The 17463-nt window shown below is 34.8% G+C and overlaps 1 protein-coding gene across 2 annotated transcripts in view; it reads left to right on the top strand.

The window, feature by feature from the left end:
* LOC140157341 (von Willebrand factor A domain-containing protein 5B1-like) overlaps positions 1-17463 on the top strand; it is a 112697-nt gene that overhangs the window by 18723 nt on the left and 76511 nt on the right. For both annotated transcript variants that reach the window (XM_072180501.1, XM_072180500.1), the window contains exon 3: positions 4152-4380. The gene's annotated coding sequence lies outside the window, so the exon portion shown is untranslated. The remainder of the gene's footprint in view (positions 1-4151; positions 4381-17463) is intronic.

Here is a 17463-nt window from a genome sequence, read left to right as displayed (position 1 = left end):
CTCTCATGTGATGCAAGAGACACATCTCATACTCTCACCCCTTTTCCACCTCTCCCCCATCCTCCCTCTTCCTCTCCCACTCTCTCTTCACCTTCTTTCTTCCCTTCTCTCTTCTTTTTTCTCTCTTTCCCCTTTCTTTCTTTCTTTCTTGCTTTCTTTCTTTCTTTCTTTTTTTCTTTGATTCTGTTTTGCTTTCTTTCTTTCGATTATAAACTAAGTTTATGAGAAATGTATTACCCTTGCGTTTTAAAACATACAGAATTCCGAGATCGCGATTATTCCTTCGGAAATGAAACTTTAATATAGGCCTTGTCTAACCTGTCACGATGTAAAATAATTAGAAATGAATAGACCAAGCCTCTGCTTATATTTTATCAAAATAAAATTCTAAAAGTAGCTACATTGATTGAGAAGAACTCCGGGAAGGAAAATCGATTATTCCTATTGTACTAAATTTGAAAAGAAACCACTTGAAATCACTCCACTCACTCACTCGATGATACCAACAGGCGGCTGACACTGAAAAATTTGCATGGAAAAATGACCCGTCTCCTCCGCAGCCAATTTGGTTCCGCTCCATCGAAATCAAGCCGGTCACGGAGGAGACTACCCTCCTTTGTGTTTGTTCATTTGTGTATGGAGAGCCCTTTTTGGAGTCCGGAATGACTTAGGCTACGCTCTCAGCTAGAGTCCGACGCTGCATTGCACTAGAAATACCTTTTCTGTGAAATCGCTATAGAGCCAACCGGGAGCACGTATTCGTTTTGAAAATATAGCATTAAAATTAGTATCACCCTTGTGGCCACCGTGCAGTGGAAAACCTTAATTCTTTCATTAAAAGGAAAAAAAAAAAAAAAAAACACGGATCTACTTGTGCACCAATAAAATTGGCACAGCAATTTGTCTCAAATATGAATGAATTTTAAGAAACATACGAGGTATGATGAACATTGACCTGACGCCATGATAGTAGGATCTATTAGTCGTTTTATATACAATGTATATACCGTATTGTCATAATACCAATATTTGTCATTATATATAATGAGTAATATCTAGCAACGTAAATGTGCAGTTCATATGCACAAACGAATACTGATCTTATATGATATTCAGGTTTTGTACATCACATATAACATGTCACATAGGAGGTCATACGTGTTGACCTTCATCTATTGTATTTGTTCATCTGTGTATGGAGAGGATTAGCGCCATTAAACGCCATTAAAACGCCATCAGTATTAGGGCGTAGTTCAGTGAACTCACCGGATTGCTATTCCAAGTACTTTGATAATACAGATAATATGTATTAATGGGTCGAGGCGATTGCATTGAAAAACCTAATAAATTATTCATAACAGTTACGTAATCAATCGATAGTGCGGACACTTTTTATTTGCAAACCACCAAAATTCGTGATCTTTTAGCGTTGGAAAAGAAACCACGTGAATAGAGTGCCCTCTCAAGAATATCAACTCTCTGATACCAACCGGCCATATGAACCAGGGTGTGACGACTGACCTCATTACTGTGTATATGTGACTCCTCGCCACAACTGAGCCCGGATGTCGCCAGTGCCACTATTGAGATATGCTCCATCGAACTTAACAATAAACAATAGGAAAGAAAGGATTTATTGACTGTTTTATTGATTTTCACTACTTAAATGTCAAGTACTATAGACATGATATACATCATTTTAAAGCTAATTTCAAGCAGAATATTTTGGTTGAATATCTCAAAAATTATGATTGGCGACATCCGGGCTCAGTTGTGGCGAGGAGTCACATATTTTAGAACCGGACGGAACCGCCTGGAACCGGCGGGCAACCGGCGGTCGAGTTTTGATTTCATCCCTTACCTGATTTACTGCAGATTTAGGAAATATGTTATTCAAGGTGCCTTGCATTACCGTTATTCACGTACGTGGTACCATAATCGAAAGGTAAAGTGTAATGTGGGAACAAGGATGGTTTGTACGATTGCTCCTCAGTTTTATGCCACAGTAATTAATTGACTATATACAATACACGGTAAGACGTCTTCGAAAAATTGAAAACATGACATTTTGTACTATAAATCAGGCTTTATCACTGCAGACAATCAGTCGATGTCGCAATGTGAGCACTTCATGCTTTGCTATTGACATGATATTTTTTTACATAGGACATTGTCAGAAATTATGAAAAAAATATGTGCAGCCAGTTGCACAAACTTGCCTGATTTTCATTTTGTCCATACTTTGTCATATGTTTATGCTAAGAGAATGATCATCTTATTAAATGGTTTAGGGGTGAAATCAAAACTCGACCGGTGGAAGACCGCCGGTTTCGTTCGATTTCTATTGTTCTAACCAATGGAAACCGGACGAAACCGGGTAGAACCGACGGTCAACCGCTTGGCGGGGTTTGATTTCATCCCTTAAATACTACACCCGTGGTGAAACTTGGTCGATTCTATTACATCTCTAAATTGCCAATGCCAGTTGTGCAGAATGAGAGTCCCGTACGTTCTAACAGCATACGAAACGTTATTTTTATTTATGGACTTTGGACTACTGTTGAATGTGTTGGTTTTTATTAACAAGTGAGAAAGTATTATTTTTAAAATAAGTATCAATAAAGAGCTAGATATTTAGGACATATATAATCGCACGTGTATGTGCTGAAGTATTCAATTTTTAGAATTCCTAATACAATTACAAGCAATAAAGATTTTACAAACGGATAGATCAAAATTAACGCTGGGGGTGGAGGAATGGATTTTTTTATGAAGAACGAATGTGCGGCCTTGGAAATCGAATTTTCTAAATTAAAACAGGAACATGCAGATCAAATATTTAAAGAGAAAACGGAAAAAAAGTAAGTTTCAAACAAAAACCCAGAGGAGTAATAATAGTGTTGATCTGAAAAAAATTCCTTTTAAATAACCTTTGTATAAATTGATAATAATTGTTTTTGACTAATGTATAACAATGCATCAATTCCACGTGACTTCATTGTAACATCATAAAAGTGAATGCGTTCTCAAAAAATGCCGAAATCTTATTACATACCAAGTATTTATTTTGTGGGGTCAAATTAAGAAAGCAAATGGCAACACTAAGTCCCGGCCATCGTCTTCCCTCGAAGAGTAATGGTCAGCCTCACACCGCGTAAGGTGGTATATCAAACTTGTTAGCTTTAAAACCACTTTAAGAAGAGGCTCTAAATGAAAAAGTGCTACATTTGCACTGCACTTTGGGAGAACATTACCCTTATTTGAAAAATGTACCTGAATAAATTCACCTTATTAAAGATGTATGTGTTCTACTTTTTTCCGTGGAAAAACGAAAGATGTTTGACAAAAATTGTATTTCTTTGTGAAAAGTATTAAAATAAAGACTTTAATCGTGAATTTGTTAAGATATTACACTGCCCTAGTTTTTTAAAGCTAAAAATGTTCTTTAACTCCATGCCATCTTCCATATTACTTTGATTGGGTTGAGTAAGAGTTCGGTGTACGCTTTAATTAAAACACCAACATCTACCACACCGTCGAGTTATGTACTGCTTGTTTAGCTATAGCTACCTGTACATAACCAAAATGGCAAACGGTAGATAATGTGAATTTTTGTGTCGAAATTCTGACACATCGTCCACATGGTCCAGTTATGTAATATTTTATCGAGATACAGCCAAAAAAATAGAGCTAGACATTTATTTATAATGTTCAACACCTGTTTTCAACCCCAAGTTCAAGTACCTGTCTCGCGCCTCCATTTGCAGCCATATTTGCACATTAATGTAGTCATAACAGTTGCGCGACACTTCTTTAGTCGCGTTGCATTTAATCCGCCACTGTTGGAAATATAAACACGTGAGCGCATTATCCACTCTTTCGTTCGTCGTGTATCATATAAAACACTACATATGTCTACAACTGGCATTTGAATAGTAAGGAAAGGTACATAGCGGAGGTGATGAAAAGAGGCCATTTGTTTATGTTCAAAGTACAGTTAAATGGGAAACATGCATTTTGGGAATTTAAGTCATGTCAGAGTCTGGAAAACTAGACAAGATGCACTTTTTACTTGCACGATGTGTTCTCAGCAAAATTTTACTTTCTCGTGAGCAGATGACATCATAAACCATTCATAATTTCTTCAACAGACTCACACGGGATTGTTACTGCAGCAAATGAACCGTGTGTGACGTAATAGATGATGTGAGGCGTATGAGAGTAAGCAGCAACAAAACGGAGACAATAACTCCTCACTACTATACTTGCAGTCAAGTAACACAGACGCACACAGCACACAGGTGGATCTATACGCTAGGACTCAACTGTCAGTCACCGATACAACAGAGGCTGTAATCTCGTGTGACGCTCCAATGTCTGGTAAGTATACATTCTATTATATGCTTGCAGTGTGTCTGTGTCGTCAAAAGGAAACACTACACAATATTAAAGTGAAGGACGCGATATTGAGGTTGTTGAATTGCATAACCGAGTTCTTTATCCTTCATGTACGGTGTATTTGGTTTCAAAAACTTTTGTACATAGAGCAATGTGTTAATTACACTGGAAGAGGAATTATGTTATTCTATCAAGTAACGGGTAAATAATAAGAAGTCGGTAATAAGACTGCTTCTGCTTGAGAGAAATCTTACAAAGTTAATATCGGTGCGAATTCGGTTAGGTAAAACGTAAGTCGCCTTTCTTGTTTAATCATGTCCCTCTTTGTGTGTGAAATTGCTTCAATCTGAATCGCCGACTCTACTTTTAGACCGAAGCTAAACCTACCATGGATGTTATTTCATTACACGTGTCGATACAGTGGATAAATGGTTAATTCCATGTCCATAAAGTAATACAATTTCAACACAAATAATTTTAGACAATTTGTTTTCCATAACAGTAAATGACAATATCATATATAGAATTGCAGATTCATATATCATTGCTTAAAAATCTTAGTTTACAGCAACTTTAAAGGAGCATATCGTTATTTTAAGCATTACCTTTACTGGTTCGTGTTTGCAATCATGGACCTCAATATCAAAAGATGTACTTATTTGCACATTATTATGCTATGTTTTTTATGAATTGGTCAGTGCCTTCATCACATTATACTGACATGGCTTTTTAGGTTTTTTGTAATATTTTTGTCTGGTTCAAGCTCAGACTGAAATGCAAAACTGTTATGTACTTTTAAATTTTACTTGCGATCTAAGGCAAATAAAGGTACATAAGAAACTGTAAACGTAGACAAATGATTAATTCGAAAAAAAATTAATTATAACAACAACAAATTATCATTAAAATTTGGTTTGACAGACCTAACTCTACTCCCTCATATCTTCTGTCGCTAAATTGAATTTTCAAAGGAAAGTATAATTACCTTTACAACATTTTAAAGATATTTCAAATATAAGTGTAAAATAAGTAAGCTACATTATTATTTGTACATAATATTTCTCATAACTTGAAACTAAAATACTGTATATGCTTCAATGCATACCATCTCACGTATGTTATATTCGTTAGTGACAGTCTTGATAAATTTGTTCTGACATTTTGCTATGAAAAACGTTCACGATTTTGTCTGTGCATGTTCGTGTATGTTCACAGAAGAATTCATTTGTCCAGAATTGAGAACAATCAATATTGTTTGGAGTTTTTAAAAAGAGATTATTGGTATTTTGACACAATTCGGAAACAAATCAGTAAAATATAATAATATTAAGTCATCCATAGTTTATATATATTTTTATTGTTTTATGTGTAGTTGGCTTTACAATTGTCAAGAACATCTCATTGCAAAGGTCACAATAATACTGTTTTATTTTCATGATTTAAAAGCAATACAATATTAGCAATCGTTATAACTGAGGTGATTATGTAGATTCTGGAAAACCCCCCAAACAAAAGAATGATTGCAACAAACAACTTTAACAATTTTGCGGTAATTATTATACAAGTATTTGAAAAATAGTTTTGGTATTAATAACTTTTCCGCTTGAGTGCAAGATGTGATGAGTGGCTATATCGTAATTAACGCCCCTGTACTCAGTCTCTAATTCATAGAATATTAAGTGCAATGTGGGTTGTATTTCCAATATACGACTTTTTCATGGCAATCATTGCGTATTTCGTAGAACATCGTTTATTGTGGGAAGGAAGACCTCAAAGTGTTTACTGATGGACATAAAGGGGACAGATATGATAATTACATAAAAATAGGAAGCAGCATAATGTTGCTATTCCGGTCCTTAAAAAAAATTATGTTTATGAACAGGACATTGATCATACTATTACTAACTATTACTATTATTATTACTATTATTATTATTATTATTATTATTATTATTATTATTATTATTATTATTATTATTATTATTATTATTATTATTATTATTATTATTCGTAATAAGGTTCTAAGATTTGATGCTTTGCGAAATTGTATTACATGGACCAATCATAAAACTTATTTGAAAGTAGATATCATAATTTTCCCAGTTTTAAACACTTCATTTATGTAATTTGAAATATTATTTGAACTTCACTTAAATTTCAATTCAAAAAGATTGAATGTAATCAGATTGTATACAGGTTTATGCTTTAGCATAAGAAATGCATTTTAAAGGAAAAGATGTTATCGCAACTACATTTTTCCCTATTTTTATAACCGCTCATTGCAAAAATAAATGTAAAGTGATAAGTATAATAAGACACCTTTCTGGCGTCACGGTAAGGCATTGAACCCGCGGCGCGTCGCTGATGATGTTTTAATTATGCTTTACAACCTTTCATTTCATCCAAGCATATAGTATGAAAGGAAATTAATATATTCTCACGTCTTAAACGAAATAAAAACTGCCAAATTGATTAAAATTCACAACAAAACAACAACAGAGACGAAGAAAATAATTGTGATTACTTGGTACTTATTACGTCTATTGCACTTTAAATTACTTTCTAAGATCAAATAGAGTAACGGAAGCAATATCCCAATACAAGCCAACAAATATTGCTCTCCTAAACGTTAATACCTGAGAAGGGCTCGTTTATAGATTAGTTGACCTACGATGTAACCAGTTTACATTGACGACGTCCTCTGTTGTTTCGAACATGGTACAATAATACTGCATGCTCATGGCAGACTACTCAAATACCTTTTCAAAACCCAACTTGCAAAACCTTTGTTGTTTTAAGTTTATGATATTATATGTGTTGTAGCACCCATTAGCTTGTATTTGGTACTATTTGCATTGAAACCAAAGTTAAAAGTTGCAAAATAACGTCAGAACTTCCTCTACTTATATCATAGCTTATTTTGCCTGATATCAGACCAACAGAGGGCGTACCTAATGTATTTCAAGCTATAGTGTCAACTCATCTATACTTCGACTCTTTTCTAACACGTCTCAGTTCTGTTCCCCGGGTTCTGTTCTATGCTGCTATATTCTGCATTAGACGCTGACGTCACGTCTGCGATTGTATTAATGCCATATCAATAACACGATGCGTACAAATGCCGGTGGCAGAGACCCCGGGCAGAGACAAACTGCCTCAAATCCTACACGCAAGGACGGGGCAGGGGAAAACACGCGATTATACAAACAACCACCTGTTTCTGTAATCGCGCACATACAACCCATAGACAGGATCGCCAAGAAGAAAAACCGTATTTGTTTTATCGATGCATCTGTCCAGTCATTGCGTTCCCGTAGGCAATCTGGTGAAATCCAAGCCTAGCTCTATAGAACTTGATATGCATCAGCAGTCAAAATAATATTTTGTGGAACAATATCCGGAACAAGCGTCATCAGCAATGGGAAATACAGATGTGCTCGACTTTAACAACGCTGTAGGCATTTCTTGCTGCTGTTTTTGATATCTGGACAGATTAAGACCAAACCCATTAATATTTATATGGCTCATCTTGTACGATTAAAATAATATGGCTTAAGGGAAGGTTTCCACCAAAAACACTTTTTTCTTATTAAACATGTAATGCTAGACACTTCATATATGGTGTCAAGGACGCTTGTGTTGAATAAAAGTGAAAAATGCAAAAATTACCTAATTTGCATAGTCTATTGGCGGCCATCTTTGATTTTTGGTTGTCGGATTTCAAAAGAGTCCAGGTACACAACGAAACATGTTAGAAATATAATTCTTTTTTAAATGAAAGATAATAAGCAAATTAAAAAAATGTTGGAGTTAGATTTTTAATAAAATATTCCATTTTCAAATGAAAAACAAACATAGATATTTTGAACTCAATAGCGCCCTCTATACTTTGCTTTTTTCTCCTGCGAAAATGGAATGTTTTATCAAAAATATAACTCCAACATTTTAAGTTTGCTTGTTATCTTTCATTTAAAAATATAGAATTCGGTTTCTAACATGTTTCTTTGTGTTTCGGGACTCTTTTGAAATCCGATACCTAACAATCCAAGATGGCCACCATTTAAATATGCAAATTAGGTAATTGTTGTATTTTTTGCTTTTATTTAACCCAGATGTCCATGACACCGAATATGAAGTGTCTAGCATGTTTAATAAAAAAAATGTTTCTGGTGGAAACCTTTTCTTAAATTGAACAGAACTAACCATGGAGAGAACTACTCCTCTTTTCGCCAAACGACAAGTGTTTTGGAATGCTGCTAAAATAAGACAACTTTTAATGCTAATTTATTACACATTCTAGGGAAGCGTGGTTACCTTTTGTAAATAGCCGAGTGCGAGGGTTTTCAACGAAATATATTTTGTGTCAAAATTGAAGCGTCCTATGTATAAAAGAATATATGAATATTTACTGCACATCATATAACGATTCGTGATACCTAATTATGGCACATTTGATGTCGTTTAAGAAGCAGAGAATTTTATATCAGTTTTATATATGCCAAAATATATTTTAATTGAGCAAGAATAAGGATAGAAAAAACTTTGAAAATTCTATGTAAAAATTACATTAGACCCCGCCAAAGATTACTGTTTCGTTTTTATGGTAATCTAATATTTTATTTCCTGAAAAAAATGTGAGGTCTAATGTGGATTTTGTGGAAACATCGAACGTGTATACAAGAAAAATGGTAGGTTCCTCTATAGTATTTTACTGACACACATGTATATACGAGCACGTGTCCGGCGAGTCAAAATCGATATAATGTATTGTCCATGTAGAGGCCCATTTATTGTCGGATTTCTGTATAGAACACGCAGTTAACAACAATTGAGCGCTATTAATACACATTAATGTTTTTAGGCAAATAAAATTCCAAAATATGGTACGTTTTCTGCCTTTGCTTGTCACGTGGTAGGCCTATGTTGAAGTTGCGATTATATGTTTAAATAAGTTTCAATTGGATACCAGCAAGACAAGTGGCCGAGCGGTCTAAGGCGCTAGGCTCATAGAGTATTCAGAGCGGTGAGTGGGGAAATGTGACTGGGAGAATTTATGTATGGCGTCGAGTGGTGTGGGACAGAACGAAATGTTTATCTCTTTTAAGACCACTGCATACCTCGTACTACGAAGGGGTGGTGGCTTCCGTTGTACCACAGCACGTAAGGTTTTTATCTGACATACAGAAATGCTTGTTTACACCCATATGACTTAAGCTAATCGTAGCTTCATCTTTGTACGCTCATTTTAGGAGTAGGGGAAACCCATCTCACTTTTTAACTGAATCCAGAATGGGCACAGTTCTATATCGGTCTCGGTAACTGAGTCAGGATTCTGTCTTAAGTGGACATATCTCGAAATGTCACGAAGGTATGACCATGAAGGTGGTGTCACATGAGAAAAAAATAAAGAATGTAATAAAAATATTTTCCCTACCCGGTGTTGAAACCCGGATCAATATTCATATTTTCAAATCTAAACAAGATTGTTTCAAAACTAAACAAGGACTGGCCTGTTGGGTGGTGTCAATTGAAACAGAAAAGACTAAAAAATATTATCTTTACCCGGGAGTGATACTTAAAAGGTCCAGGTCAGTATTAATATTTTGGGTTTTCTACATTAAATATCGCAAAAAAAACTAAAGTGTGACCCTTGGGCATGTTGGGTGGTGTTAATGAATGAGAAAAATATAAAAAATACATTAAAAACACTACTCCTAATATTTTGCACCCATTTGTCAAGACGTATTTGAATTTTATCTACAAATTGTGGATTTATTCCTAGATCCTATGACTAATATTTTGGCGGATTCTTTCAGTACGGAAACATGATTGGTATAACATCAGATGGCTATGGTTTCAATGTGTTGAGATGCTTGAACAAAGACATGAATGTTACACCTCAAATTACATTAATCAACATGAATTGCCACGTGTTCAATGAAACGTGATTACACCATTACTTGTAGACGACTCCACCTCACGTATCATTAGCACGCACTGTTTCTTAACCCACGTCCAACACGTTTATTTCGTTCCTGTAATTGATGATGTGAAAAACAGTTCAAAGTTAGAACGATCGACCCACTTATTGGTGTATATTGTCATTAAACTTAAAGTAATAATAATCTCTTTACACACCTACCCATACCCAAAGCATTAGTAAAGGTTAAACTGCGGAGGTTAAGCCATGATAAAATGAATTTTTTTAACAGTTATCTCCAAAAATAAGTGAATTATTTTAATATTTTGTCACCTCAATCCTGGAACTTAATCAGATTGTGACCGTGGAGCAACTACAGTTTGTCACATAAGTCATGTGATGAACCGGACTCAAGTGACTTGTTGAAGATGCCCCTTGTCAATATGATGAAGTCCCATATGGTGACGAAATATTACAAGGAAATAACTAATTTATTGAGAGAACAGTTAAAAATTAAAATTGATTTTCACAACCTCAGCTTACTAGGGATGAAATGAATGCATTAAAGGCATATATACAGGGTGTCTCAAAAAAAGAGGCCCCTCATTGCGCCCTCTTTTTCTCCTATTTCTGAAAAGTTGATTAAATATATTTTGGTATGTAAAGAAACCTTAAATCGTTAGCTTTAATAGACCAAAACAATTATTTCAATCGGCACACAACCTTTGAAGATATCCCCTTTTGAATAAAAGTACCCGTTTTTCACTCTGTCCACGGATAGCAAACAGAGTGGTTGGGATGGCTCATGCTGTGGAGTGGCCTGCACGATCACCAAACCTCACACCACTTTGTGGCAAAATCTAAGATCTTCGTAGACGTATTACTGAATGCATTCGCAAGTATCCGGCGCAAAAGGATGGTACGCAACGCAATTGATGCAATGAGGACCGGGGCTGAAACCTGTATTCGCCAAGGAGGCAACCAGGTAGAGGGCAGAGCAGCACAGTAAACTCAGTTCAGAAGAACCAAAGACAAACCAAACAGCCTTTTAGGGCTACCTTTTATCCTAAAAAGACAAAATGACTTATGTTGTAAATAAAAAAGAAATCAAGAAACAATAAAGTAAGAAAGTAAGAAACATAATAAAACAAAAAGGCATAAATAACCAAGAAAAAATAAGTAATTGCAAGTAAAGCAAAAGAAGTCCCATTCGGCATCCATTTTACCCACAAATTAATGACACTATTAACAAAATCCATTGCCCATAAACCCACCGGTAAAGCCCATTCCATAAATAAAGTTATTTTATAAAGTTATCATTGAGGAATGTTTGATATTCATGCATGGTATGTGTACTCCTTTTCAATCTTTGAAGTAGCCAAACCTTTTCCGTGGACAGAGTGAAAAACGGGTACATTTCTTTAAAAGAGCATATCTTCAAAAGTTGTGAACCGATTGATAAAATTGTTTTGGTTTATTAAAGTTAATGACTCAAGGTGTTTTTACATACCAAAATATATTTGATTAAGTTGTTAGAAATAGGAGAATAATAGGGCGCAATGAGGGGCCTCTTTTTTTTGGGACACCCTGTAGCATAACACCTAACACCTCAAGGTTGTTTGATGTGATAATATATTAATGTTTCTAACAAAACATTATACAATTTTCAATTCCAGACCTTACAATACCAACAACTATCACAATAATATACACATATATATATTTTAGCTATTTTCTTTTCTTTATCAAATTAAATCTTTTTCTGTCTTTTTGTGGTAATTGTGATTCAATAAACTGTATATTTGTGTGCACATTGAGGGCGCTATTTGCATATATTTTAAATGTAATTTGGCCCAATAATATGAGTTATTCCTTTCATTTCATGACAAAAAGTAGTTTGAAAATTTCCTTGCTATATGTTACTCATTTTTATGATGTTTTAATGTCATTTTACAAGTGTCTACCCCTTATAAAGAAAACAAACAAGATTAAAGATAAATAGCGCCAACAGTGTTCAAGTTTTTAATTTCATTTCCAGGTAATTAATACAATTTTAACCTAACCTAGTTTTTGAAATCATGTATCATTTTTGTATCATTCATTATAATGATAATTGTATCTTTTTAAAATTGGTATGAATTTATAATTGGATCTTAGCTATAACTTGATGAAATATATTAAACAAATATAATATATGAAGAGACTTATCTATATGGATTTTGTCCTAAAGAAAATGAGGACGCACATTACAAATTGGCCCAAATTATAACTGTGGGGTTTCGTCATTACTGGCATCACTATTCACTACCTACGAAGTGACTTGTTTGCAAATAGTTCGAAATCAAGTTATAGCGAGGGCGCACAATTCAAACTTCGGTAACAGTTTTAATTACTACTGGGCATCAAAACAAAACAAACTATATAAATCAATTCAAGTCTCTGCAAAATTGGGTACATAATTTTAAGTTCTGATATAACGTAAGTACGGGCCGATAAGCTTTGGTGTATCTTTCATCGAAACAAATTCTAAACATTCTAAACAAGCATTAGAAAGGGGACAACTATCATATGTGTTTTATATCGTATACATCTATGGCAAACCTCTACTACATACACTGCACAAAAGTATTGCAAAAATGCTGAAAAAGAAGAACAACTGAAGGAACAACTTGCCGACTTGTCAATATTCTCACCCGATAGTTAAAACCACTTTAGCAGCAATCTGCATTTTACACTAGAAATGAATAATATTATCAATCTAATTATTATTTACAATCTTCATGAAAACCGATATACAAGTCCATAGCCAAGTAGTTGTTTACTTTCCAGAGATATGTCAGAAAATAGCATCATCATTTCTACAAGTTCTGCCATTTCTGTAAGTTTGGTCGTTTCTGTCATCTCTGCCGTGTATTCCGGCTTTAACACCTGTCGCGTATCGAAAAGCTATTTTAACACAACACTAGGTATCGATTGATATGCCAATAATCCAATGCACCAGGCGTATGATTGATGTCATATTGATCCGAAAGAATGATTTGGATAAAGAGTAATATAGAGGAACGAGTCATTTAAATTTATTTTGTCTAAAATCCTGTATTTTCTATTTATTCGAATTACATCTTTAGCATGCAACACGAAGGTATGACAGGCACTTTCAACAACAATCTCATTCAATGTATATGAATACGACACATTCCATTTATAATGATGTAGGATATTATGTTTTGACATCTAATTATTCTGATAAAAACAGGAAGTATTTGACACCTTCATGAAAAAGAAGCTTACTACAAGTAGTTGCCACACTGAAAAAAAAATCAAACTCGGTCGTAATTGCGGGTGTTTACAGAAGCCAGTGACTTGTATGATTAACATAACTAGTTGCGTCTCTATCTGTAAATCTCTCGTGCAGCGAATAAGTATCTGTGAACAAATTTACTTATTAATAATAAATTTATAATAGTACACACTCATGAAAATAGGAATATGGTATTGTGTTATAATATTTTTTTTCTGATGAATGACAAAAAAAAATGTTTTTGACGCTACACATAGGAGGCTTTTCCTACCTAGCAACGATACACGTATCCCCTAGACAAATAACAATATTACCATTCTATTCATGGAGTAATTTATATGTATATTCACGCTTGTTCAAAACAAACCTGTTTAGAAGCAAACGTCGTCCCTTCTGATTGGATGCCAGGGAAAACACTCAAATATCTAGATACCGTATATTGACAAACGTACCTCCGGAAATAATACTAATAGAACACAAAGTAGTTATTTCTTTTCTGCTGGTGGTTTCTAGAAATATTTTAATGCATTTGTTTGGGAAATTTGGATTGACACTTCAGTGGGTAAGTGAGGATGAGGTTACCAATAAATAATAAAGCGGTCCGTTGATCGGAGACTTGTTAATTTCAGTTCAACGGAAGAGATGAAGGGCTTCTCTTAAGAGGATAGTGTTAGCAAAGTCGTTTTCTAAGGCGTCATCTCATCTGTTTTATTGAAAGGATATAAAAAAGGGTTTTAGTTTAATATCCAAGTATGTCGAATATTTAAAAGTGGGATGTATTTTGCAATGCATCCAAAAACTGACTGGAATAAGAAACCCAATGTATTATAAACCAGCCATCGACCTAGTTTTCAAACGAGAATAAGAAACTATGGTTAGATCACTACTTGTCTTATTTTCAAAGATGCCAAACGGTGAGTGACGTCTTGATCAGACAGAGCTTCAACGGTAGCACGTCTATAGTGTGTCTGTCTCAGATTAATAAGTAAACAGATTGGAATTTGTCATACCTGTGCCCTCTATAAAGCGTACTCGAATTCAGCCGGTACAGCGTTCAGACCTGGCGACATCGCGCGAAGTTTCTTTTGTGTACGCTCGCGCTATTTGCGCTATTTTTGAGTTTGCTCACGCGGTACCTGACTTAGCGTCGATCCCCATGGGCAACATGCCAAGTTTCCACGGTATGGTGTCTGTACTCAATTTGAGCGTAACGCCATGCTGGATGTCGCAGTGGTAGTGCATTTACGCGGTTGCGTGGCAGCGTACGGACAAAGCGCACTTCTACGCGTTGTATACGCCCCACGAGATATAGGTATAACGCGCGCGATCCAAAACTGCCACTGCGATATCCAGCAGGACATTACTCTCAACTTGATACGAGACATTATAAGCCAACCTTTATTGAATCAAGTTTGTTTTGAGAACGAAACAACATATCGACTGACCGACAATAAACAAGATTACTCCTGGTCTTGGCAAATGTTAAATTAAATGTTTTGAAAGAAAGGTAAGGTACCTTAAGTTCGTTAATACCTGTACGTGCTATGACTTTCCAAATAATGAAACTCAGTTAATTTACAAAGCTAGTTTTGTGAACCGGTCAACGCCCTAATAAAGTTTGTTTCCGCATCCTTTGCATCCTGTGATTAAAGTTTTGTATGATTATAAAGTATTTAGCCTTAGAAAATGACAATTGGACTTGTGCGAATAGTGTGTGATTCCACAACTGGGATGCACACTCTTGCTTGGGAGCTTGGGAGCACGTGTGGCCGAGTGGATAAGGTGCCCGACTCATAATCCATAGGTTGCGAGTTCAAGCCCCGCTCGTGCCAACGTGTTGTGTCCTTGAGCGAGGCACTTTATCATCATTGCCTACTGGGGGATGGGGTTGGGTTGGATTGGATGTTGGTATAGTTGTTTGTTTCAATGTTGCAATATTGGCGCTGATTAAGCTGCTGCCTGCAAATTGTATTGTGTCTGTTTAGCAATTTGACCTGCGGGTCACTATTAGAGTTTGAAATAAAACCTTCCTCCTTCCTTGTCATGCTTGTTGCGAAAGCTTAATTACGACGTGTCTCAAAATGTCATTAGTCTCGCGATTCTGTTTTTACCATTATGGCAATCAATAATAACTCATTTTTATTGCTATTGTTTTCTTGTATCGTCTAATTGAAAAGAATATATTTTCTTATCCAAAATTCAGTAAACTCTAAAATTATGTATTGATTTTTATGCAATGAAAAGATAGACAAAGTCACAATTTGACGTCATACTAAAATTATTTGCTTTTTCAAACAGATGGAAATCTATACACATTCTTTTGATTACCTTAGGTTCATATTTCGCTTCTTTAGACATTTGATAGCCAAGAGGAATGATAGTGATATGGGGGTACTTGAATATGTCAATGGCTCCTTTCTGCACATGTATACATCATGATTCGTATATTGATATTCATAGGTCTTTTAGCAGATAGTTTGTGCGGAAATTGTCAGAAAATGGAGGGAAAAGTTACAACAACTATAGATCTATAAATTGTGAGGTACTAGTATTCGTTTGTGGTAAAAATCGCTTTTTGGACGAAAATCAGTTCTGGCCTTTTGATGCATTCCACAGGTTAATGAAGAATGCGGCTGGAAATTTGATTAATTCTGGGTTTATTACTTGTTACATGTAATTATGACTTAGGTAGTTTTGTTATGAGGGTGACGGTATTTCAGATGTGCGAACGGCAAGTAAAGACTATAGTGTTTCCATGGTTGTAGGTAAATTCGTCACTAGGATTTGCAGTAGAGAGTCTTCTACAATAGTATTGGAAATTGTTACATGTATGCAAGTTTAAAAAGAACCAGTTTAAAGTTTATATGAGACGAAATGCTATACTCTTTCTCGCGTTAAGAGCACTTTGTTCGAAGTGACTGGTCTGATTCCTAGATATGCAACAGAAATATCATTAAACCATTTATAGCGCTGGGGTATGAACGTTTGGACAGTATTTATTTTGGGACATTAGAGCACATCAGACATATCGAATTATTCTGAATACGAAGAATGTCATTCTGATATCAAATAATTTTGGTTTTTGAAATTCGCAATTTAATACACATTTTATGGCAAATCATTAAAAATTGATATTTTGATATTTAACAGTACTCGAAGTAAACTTTATAAATCTGATGATTTATACTTAACGTGTATGTAGGTGGGATGAAATGCCGACGATCAATTCAAAATTTTGACCTTTCGTATTGAAGATATGGATTTTTTTTCCCAAAACACAAAAAAAATTAGGTCTTTTTGGGAAAAAATCTATATCTTCAATATGAAAGGTCAAAATTTTCAATTGACGTCGGCTTTTCCTCCCTGCTACATACACTTTAAGAATATATCATTAGATTTATATAATTTACTTCGAGGACTGTTATATATCAAAATTTGAAAAATATCAAATTTTTATAATTTGTCATAAAATTTGTATTATATTGTGATTTTCAAAAATGAAAATTATTTGATATCAGAAAGACATGCTTCGTATTCAGAATGCAATTCGATAGGTCTGAGGTGCTCTCATGTCCCACAAAAAATACTGTCGAAACGCAATAAACGCTCATTTTAGATCCCTTAATCGTGAATTTCATATGAAACCAAAATGAAGCATATTGGGAAAACAAATTTAGTATCGTTCTCAAAACATGAGTTAATTACTTGAATATATAATGTGTCATGCTGTGAAGGTGTTCAACTACAAAGAGAAACACTTATAAATCATGCAGAGAATCGTCACAAAGCTTAATAATGTACTCTTTTACTTGATAGTGAAACGGTTTTGTTTTATGCCTTCTAC

This window comes from Amphiura filiformis, chromosome 7 (assembly GCF_039555335.1).
Source record: "Amphiura filiformis chromosome 7, Afil_fr2py, whole genome shotgun sequence".
Taxonomy (NCBI): domain Eukaryota; kingdom Metazoa; phylum Echinodermata; class Ophiuroidea; order Amphilepidida; family Amphiuridae; genus Amphiura; species Amphiura filiformis.
The sequence above is the reverse complement of the archived record's forward strand: the minus strand, read 5'-3'. Positions and strand labels throughout refer to the sequence as shown.